Source organism: Symphalangus syndactylus, chromosome 1, assembly GCF_028878055.3.
Source record: "Symphalangus syndactylus isolate Jambi chromosome 1, NHGRI_mSymSyn1-v2.1_pri, whole genome shotgun sequence".
Lineage (NCBI taxonomy): Eukaryota > Metazoa > Chordata > Mammalia > Primates > Hylobatidae > Symphalangus > Symphalangus syndactylus.
The window spans coordinates 83,693,094-83,702,436 of NC_072423.2; the positions used below are offsets into that span (position 1 = coordinate 83,693,094).

Consider the following 9,343-nt stretch of genomic DNA (forward strand, 5'->3'; position numbering starts at 1 on the left):
TAAAATGCTTATTTTTCATTATTCAGATCATCTATGTTTGTTTCTGTTGCACTTCTCCTCAATCAAGCCATGTCTTCTACACTCTGATACTTTGTTTGAATGCCTGATTTTGCATATGAGCTGTTAAGGAGGCAATCACATTTTTTTTTCTTTAAGAGGGCATTTCCTATATTTTTACTCAAGAGTTAGGATTGGAGTAGTAAAATAATCCCAGATAGATGATGCAAGCTGGACTTCAGTTTCTTTGAGGACTGCACCATTGTCTGTGCATTCCTACTCCAAGAGTAAACCCCCTTGTGGTCTCAAATGAAAGCCTTGTTTACAAGGGACTCTTTTCCTTGGGACAACTTCAATTTCACATGTTGTCACTTAGGATAAAGTATCTACCAAAAGTCTCACACAACTTTTCAGACTATCATTTATGGCTTTTAGAATTATTTCATAGTTTTAGAGAAAAGGGACTCCAGATGCAAGGTTGTGCCCTCTAGCTTTTTTTTTTTTCTTTTTTGAGACAGGGTCTCGCTATTTTGACCAAGCTGGACTCAAACTCCTGGGCCCAAGGGATTCTCCCACATCAGTCTTAAAAATAGCTGGGACTACATAACATGCTGATTGGCTTGGCTTTGTCTCCTCCCAAATCTCATCTTGATTTTTAATCCCCATAATCTCTACGTGTCATAGGAGGGACCAGGTGAGAGGTAATTGAATCATGGGGGCAGATTGCCCCATGCTGTTCTCATGATCATGAGTGAGTTCTCATGAGACCTGATGGTTTTATAGGTGTCTGGCATTTCCCCTCATGGCACTCATTCTCTCTCCTGCCACCCTTTGAAGAGGTATGATTGTAAGTTTTCTGAGGCCTCCCTAGTCATGTGGAACTGTGAGTCAGTTAAACCCCTTTTCTTTATAAATTACCCAGTCTCAAGTATTTTTTATAGCAATGTGAGAATGGACTAATGCATACGCATTTCTCCTTTTAAAAATAAGTATATATTGTATCTATATTTAACTTTCTAATTTGGAGATACATATGGATTGCAGAGAATTACTATGGACTTTGGCAATCTCTATGTTAGTTGATATTTTTATGTATTTTTATGATTGGAGGTAATAAATTCAGATACTAAGCTGTTGTAGGAAACATCTGATCTAACAAATATGTTTGTGTGATTTAAAGAGTGGAAAGCATTAGCAGTTATTTGAATTCAGCCAGAAGGGGCATAGAGAATGATGGCTTATTTTTATATTAGTTCTTCCATCTTGGAGTCAAAATTTAATCCACAATATCTTTGATCATATCTGATAGTTCTTCAGAATTAAGGATATGTTTGTGCATCTGTTACTACTTACCAATAAGAGAGCACAGTGCTTATAGACATGCTCTTAAAATTTTTGAAGTGATACCAATTACATTTGGGTGGATGAATTTAATCCATTTATTAGGTAAGTTGAAAATGACCAACTTTTAGTGGAGCCTGTTAAGTGATAAAGACCTTAACTGGTTCAGATAAGTATTTATGGGACTCTTTACCTAAGGCTCTTATGGCACAGAAGATCCAATATTTAACTAAACATATGATGAGATGAAGGTGATAAATGAAGCCGATGGTAAGCTAAGCAATGAAAATAACAATGGAAACACTTAAGCACTGCTACCTTGTTGGCAAAAAAATAAATAAATAAAATAAAAATAAATTCTTTATTGTAGAAACAGTTACTGAATTGTTAGTGGAATAAAATTCAAGGATTGAATTAATGAACTACACATCATTATGGTTATATCTGATATAGAATCAGGCCTTGATCAAAAGCCTGTATTCTAACCTAAAGCTGCAAATCTATGATTACCTATTTTTCCAAGAATCAGAATGTCAACTTCCGTTGTTAGTCTCTGTGCCTCTGAGCCTCAGGTCTTCTTGGGTTGGACTTCCTAATAGGAAGGGTAAGTCTCTCCTTGCTGAGAATATGCTTAGGGAAGAGAACTTGGGGCTGGTTTTCCCCTTCATTCTGGCTGAAATATTACTTGCCTTACCTCAGCATTTCTAATGTGAAACTCGTAATTTATTGTCCAATTTACTTTCAAATTTTTCTTTTCACATTATAGGCTTTTCACATTACTTGGCATTTAGCTGCTGTTTCTTGGTAAGACCCAAGTGTTTTTCCTCTAGAGATTTTCTAAGGGGGAAAAAAGTGTTCAGAAAGATTACTTCATTTGTATTTATTCCAAATATTCACATTAACTAATCTATAATGACCTACTGTGTCTTTTATTTAAAATAGTGATGATGTAAATGTCATAGGTTGTGTCTACACATAAATGGGATAATTATGTTCCTGATAGAATAACCCAAGAGATATCTGAAGAGTTAAATTTCTGCCTAAGTTAGAGTATGTGTTCAGTTGGTATCGAGTCCTTTCGTTGTGATGTTTTACATCATATCCTCTATTTCTTGTAAAAATTTGTTAAAGTTCTCAATTAACTGGGATGTGGGGGCGGAGATACAGGAACAGGTTTTTAATTTGGAAAGAAGTGGTCCTAGGGATGTGCTGTTTGAATGATATTTGAATGACTGAAGACTGAAGAATTTGGCTTCTGCCAGTAAGAAAGCTCTGTTTTTGTTTTTCCATGAAGTTAAATTTCAGCATTTTCCTTTTTAGGTACAAAGCTTAATAGCTGGGCACATGAATGTTATCATACATTTTCAATCACAGTAAAGTACTTCTGGTTGTTTTGCCATAATTGAGGAAACTTTTACGTAATTAATTTTAGTGTTGGTGTCTTTTTGTTTACTTGTGTCACCAAATAAGGGTCTTGTCTAGGTTAATTTCCACTAATTATCTCAATTTTTTTTTTTTTTTTTTTTTGAGACGGAGTCTCCCTCTGTCGCCCAGGCTGGAGTGCAGTGGCGCCCTCTCGGCTCACTGCAAGCTCCGCCTCCCGGGTTCACGCCATTCTCCTGCCTCAGCCTCTCCGAGTAGCTGGGACTACAGGCGCCCGCCACTACGCCCGGCTAATTTTTTTGTATTTTTAGTAGAGACGGGGTTTCACCGTGGTCTCGATCTCCTGACCTCGTGATCCGCCCGCCTCGGCCAATTATCTCAATTTTTATACAGTCATGGAAAGACGGTGTTTTGTTTTTCTATGAAGAAATTTTTCCAGCAGGTAAGAATACTTATTACCTTTCTATGTTATGTTTAAGCATCTTTACATTTTGGTCATCTGCTTTGGACAGTGCCATATTTCTCTAATGACTGAGATAATGTGAAGCCTGTGTGAGACTGTGAAAACTGTAGCCAGTAGACACTATTTCTATATCCATGGATCAGGCATTTATACCCATGTGTTTTATGATCACACATACATGCATACATGCCTGAGGTATCTACATTAACATTTGGTGAAAGAAGTATTGGTTTTCTGGACCACAGTGTGAGTATTTGAAACCACTGACAAGAGATATTAATTGAAAATTCATGTGATATGTTGAAATGTAGCTAATGCCTTAAACACCATGTGATTTTGCTGAAGGGATTCTAATTGGGAAAGTAAAGCTAGCAAACATAAACAATTCTCAAAATATGCAATGTATATTTGGTTTTAATATATAGCCTAATTTGTTTGCCTTTTCTATTTGCCAAACAAGAAGAAAGACATGTTCCATATTACATGTATAATAAACCAATTTATTTTTAATCATGATATTTTTTTATGGGATGTTATATTTTATATCATTTCTTAATAAAGATGTACAATCATTTTCAGATATATTTGATTAGGGAGTTTAACATTGCAGATCATGACAAGTGTGTTCGAGTGTGAAAGAACCAATGTCTGTTATGTTCTGGAAGCATAATATGGGTTTTTACTTATGAATCTAAAAATTATCCTGGCAATCATTCTAGTAGGTATATATGCTCAGGAAAGTATCCAGTCTACTGTAATTTCAATAGATTCATAAAACTTTGACTGTTAAGTATAATATTATAGAGATTTTTATGTTTTTATGGCATTTTGTCGTTTGAAAATGTCATGTCCTTAGGAAATTATGTTAAATCATTTTTTTCTAGAAAAATGTTGATTTGGGGTGGAGAGTTCTGTAGATGTCTATTAGGTCCACTTTGTGCAGAGCTGAGTTCAATTCCTGGATATCCTTGTTAACTTTCTGTCTCGTTGATCTGTCTAATGTTGACAGCGGGGTGTTAAAATCTCCCATTATTATTGTGTGGGAGTTTAAGTCCCTTTGTAGGTCACTCAGGACTTGCTTTATGAATCTGGGTGCTCCTGTGTTGGGTGCATATATATTTAGGATAGTTAGCTCTTCTTGTTGAATTGATCCCTTTACCATTATGTAATGGCCTTTGTAGGGACATGGATGAAACTGGAAAACATCATTCTCAGTAAACTATCGCAAGGACAAAAAACCAAACACCGCATGTTCTCACTCATAGGTGGGAATTGAACAATGAGAACTCATTGGCACAGGAAGGGGAACTCACACTCCAGGGACTGTTGTGTGGTGGGGGGAGGGGGGAGGGACAGCATTAGGAGATATACCTAATACTAAATGATGAGTTAATGGATGCAGGAAATCAACATGGCACATGGATACATATGTAACAAACCTGCACATTGTGCACATGTACCCTAAAACCTAAAGTATAATAATAAAAAAAAGAAAAATGTTAACTTAGCAGATTACATTGAAAGCCTAGTAATGCTATCTTTCAGTTTCTAAGTATTATATTTTTAATTAATTAAATTATAGAAGATAGTTTACATACCCTATTTTATACAAGTAAACATTTAAATTGACAAAAGAATTATCCTGTTGAAATCTAGTTTTGATGATGAAAGAGGGAAAAGGCACTAAACCTTGTAGCAAGTAAGGTGTGAATAAATAACATAATTCGCTATAGACTGCATTGTTCCCTTGCGTTCTTCAGCAGGTGCATCTCTATCAGTCTATAGCTTCATCAGTGACAGAACTCTGGAATCAGCTGGAAGTGTTAATGTGAATGGGACATGTGGAATGTTCATCACAGCTGGCTTCTAGAGACAGCTCAAACTCTCTCTGCACACATGTCCTCTTCCACTGCCAGATTTAAGTAAATGAAATCATCCTGTCTACATCTGAGATTTAGTAATTTTGCCATTTTCCTCAGCAGTGAGTAATCAGAAGGTTTGGGTTTGTATCTGTACTTGTCTCATTGTTCTCTGTAATTTAAGTTTGTCTTTAACTGTCAGATCTAGAGGCTTTGAGGAACAATGTGTTCTTTTTTCCTTTGAATTTTGTTTTTGTTTTTTTTTTAACTATGATCCTGTCTGTGTTTATTATGCCTACCCCAAAAAGCTTCCTGAGTCACCCCGGTAACCCACAGGAGTTTACACTTCCAGTATTTCCTCAATAAATGGGATCTTTCTGGAGAAGATTTTAAAAGAATTCTAGCCTCACTTAATCATCTCATTAATCTTCTTATAGCTTGTGAATACTCATTTACTAACTACAATTTCTCTGTTTTCTGATTTTAGCCTTCTTTTCCTTTCCTGAGCTCTCCCCAATGGTGGGTCCAACTTTTTCACTATAATTCTGCTTGCTTCTCATCAGGATACATTCCATCACTGGTAAAATTACTGCTTATATAATTAAATCATTATTTTCTAAGGCATACAATTTTATTGTGTGCCCCCAAAAGGCTTTCCTGAATTATGAGTCTCTTATTATTTTTTTTCTGGACTATTTCTATAAATCTTTTAATGTTGACAAAGATCTGCACGATTTGTTTTGATTCTATGTTCACAGTGAAGCATTCAAGAACACTAATAGTAGCTATCATTTTTTGAGCCCTTCCCAGGTGCCAGCCAGTGTTCTAGGCACTTTACTTAGTTTTAATAAAACAACTCTAAGAGGTAAGGACTATTGGGATCTCCATTCTAAGAATGATGAAAGTAAGGGAGAGAGGGCTTCACTAAATGGCCCAAAATCTCATAAAAAATAGTGAAGCTGAAGTTGTAGCTGAAGCAGTGTGGCTCCAGTATCCACATTATTCAACATGTGCTACACTTTCTCTCTAAAGATGTCCTGGATCTTAAGTGGGTGCATACTCAGTGAGAAACTTATAGTCATTATTTACTCACTGTAATCATGAAATCTCACGACTACCATTTTTCATGTAAGAATCATGAGCTTGGACATTCTTATTTAATTATAAATTTATAAAAAATGAAAAAATTTCAACAGAATACCATAAAGGAGAGGTACGCTAATAGTTTTGTAGATGGTTGACTAGAAAGGATTCTGAATTTCTCAAATTTAATCCCAGTGTTTTTCAGGGAGCAAACTGAGACAGACTTGTAAATGCATTCAGAAAATGACTCAAATCCAAGCCTTCTTACACTGAACATGGAATTTCTCTTACAGTATGCTTGTTTTTGGAATCTGGTAACTAAGATTCTATTTTTGAGTACTCTTGAAATCTAAATAGTGTTATAAATAAAACCATGTCCCACTGCTCTGTACGCCTTTCTACAGTGTCTATTTTCTCCTGTCTCACTACCTAGCTTCTCCCAAGAGCTCAGAAAAAAATACTCATGGCATATTTGGTAGTTGGTGATGTCACGAGTTAGTTCACTTGAGTTCAAGTTAATTGCTGAAAACCAGAATATTGTATGTAAGCATTATAAAAATTGGAATATAGGCAAGGATAGAACAGAGAGAATCACAGCTCCTTATAAGTTGGACAATGAGTCAGATTAAGTAATTGCTACAGGGAACAATGTAATAAATAATATCATAGCATTTATACATTCAGAGTCCTGTCTTTTGGCATTTAATGAAAGACTAATGAAGACTGAATATCCTTTGAGGCAAGAATGCATGAAGTCTGACAGTAGAGGACGAGAGTACTGAGTGAGATAGTTCAGAAGATGTTATTCTTGGTGCTATACAGATCATATAAAGATACCAGAAATACAAACATAAAGGACTAAATCTACATTGATTTATTTATTTAGAGTTTATTACCACTAGCAGAGAGTAATTTTCTTGAGACCAAGGACCCGTTGGCTATTCATCACAGCTGATTCTGTGCCCAGAAAAATGTTTTAAATAAGAAGTTATGAAATTATGAGTGGCTGTTGGGACTTTAACTCTTCCTCTGTATAGAATACTCACGAAAACATAGAGGCAGAAGCCTTTAGCTGTAGCTGAAACTAAAATCTTTGAGGAGAAATAGAATTGTTAAGGGATGATGTGCTGTTTGGATGAGAGACTTACTAAATGTTTATTGTGTGTAAATCACTATGCAGGATACAACAATGAAGATGTGCTCTGTGATACAATGGATGTAATCTTATTCCTGTTCACTACTTCATTAAAGGTCATGTTTTCTTGAGCTCTCACATCTGATGCAAGCCTGAAAGAAGAAAAAAATGAGACAGAATAAAAATATTACAGAATTTGTCCTTCTGGGCTTTTCTCAGGATCCTGATGTGCAAAATGCATTATTTGTCATGTTTTTACTCATATATATTGTGTCAATGGTGGGGAACTTGCTCATTGTGGTGACTATTATTGCCAGCCCTTCCTTGGGCTCCCCAATGTATTTCTTCCTTGCCTGCCGGTCATTTGTAGATGCTATGTATTCCACCACCATTTCTCCTGTATTGATTACAGACTTACTCTGTGATAAAAAGACTATCTCCTTTCAAGCTTGCATGGGCCAGCTATTTATAGAACACTTGTTTGGTGGTACTGACATCTTCCTTCTGGCGGGCATGGACTATGATCACTATGTGGCCATCTGTAAGCCACTGCACTATTTGACCATCATGAATCGTCAAGTTTGTATTCTTCTCTTGGTGTTGGCGGTGACTGGAGGTTTTTTACACTCTTTATTTCAAATTGTTGTTGTGTACCCAATGTCATTGTGGCCCTTTCTGTGGCCCCGATGTCAATGACCACTTTTTCTGTGACATGTACCCATTATTGGAACTGGCATGCACTGACACCTACTTGATAGGCCTCACTGTGGTTTTCAATGGTGGAGCAATTTGCATGGTCATCTTCACCCTTCTAATAATCTCCTATGGGGTCATCCTAAACTCCCTTAAAACTTACAGTCAGGAAGGGAGGTGCAAAGCCCTGTCTACCTGCAGCTCTCATATTACCGTGGTTTTCCTGTTTTATATTCCCTGTATTTTCATATATGTGAGACCTGTTTCAAACTTTCCTATTGATAAATTCATGACTGTGTTTTATACAGTTATCACACCCATGTTGAACCCTTTTATATACACGTTGAGAAACTCAGAAATGAGAAATGCTATAGAAAAAGTCTTGTGTAAAAGTTAACTATAGTTAGACAAAGAACGTACATCCTCCTGTAGATGAGGTACGTAGACAAGGTCTTCCAAGGACTTTCTAACAGGAAGGGTAAGGCCCTCCTTACTGGGAACATTTTTAGTGAAGAGAACCTGGGCTGGTTTTCCTTAATTCTGGATGAAATATTACTTGCCTTACCAAAATATTTCGTAATGTGAAACTCAAAATTTCTTATTCAATTTACTTTAAGATTATTCTTTTTATATTACAGGCATTTCACATTACTTGTCATTTAGCTATTCTTCCTAGCAAGAATCAAGTCTTTTACCTCTGTTGATTTTGTAAGAAAAAAAGTATACAGAGAGGTTACTTCATTTGAATTTGTTCCAAATATCTTAACTAATCTATAATGGCCTTACTGTCTCTTTCTAAAATATTGTTGATGTAAAATTCATAGACTGTGTCTACACATATAAATGGAAGAATTATTTTTCTGATAGAACAACCCAGGAGATATCAAAAAAGTTAAATTTCTGTCCAAGATAGAGTATGTCTTCAGTTGGTATCCAGTCCTCTAGGTGTAATATTCTCTTGAAATATCTACCATTGCTTGTAAAAGTGAGTGAAAGGTCTCAATTTCCTGGGATGAGATTGGAGAGATATAGAGACATGCTTTTACTTAGGAAAGAAGTGGTCTTAGGGATATGCTAGTTGAACAACTGAAAGACTAAAGAGTTCTTCTCTCTGTGCAAAAGCTCTGTCATTGGATCTTCCACAAAGTTAAATCTCAGCATTGTTCTTGTTAGGTAAAAAGCTTAATAGCCAGGTACATGAATGTTATAAATCCTTAATCACAGTGAAGTACTTATGGTTGCTTCACCATAATTGAGGAAATGTTCAAGTAACAAAGTTTAGTGTTGATACTTGTGTCACATAATAAGGATATTGCCCAGGTTAATTTTCACTAATTAGGACAACTTTTACATAGCCAAGCAAAGACAGTCTTTTTGTTTTTCTATGAA

The 9,343-nt window shown here is 35.9% G+C and overlaps 1 pseudogene; it reads left to right on the top strand.

The window, feature by feature from the left end:
- The first annotated feature begins 7,429 nt into the window (after positions 1-7,429).
- LOC129488453 (olfactory receptor 4A8-like) lies at positions 7,430-8,351 on the top strand (annotated as a pseudogene).
- Positions 8,352-9,343: the final 992 nt, after the last annotated feature.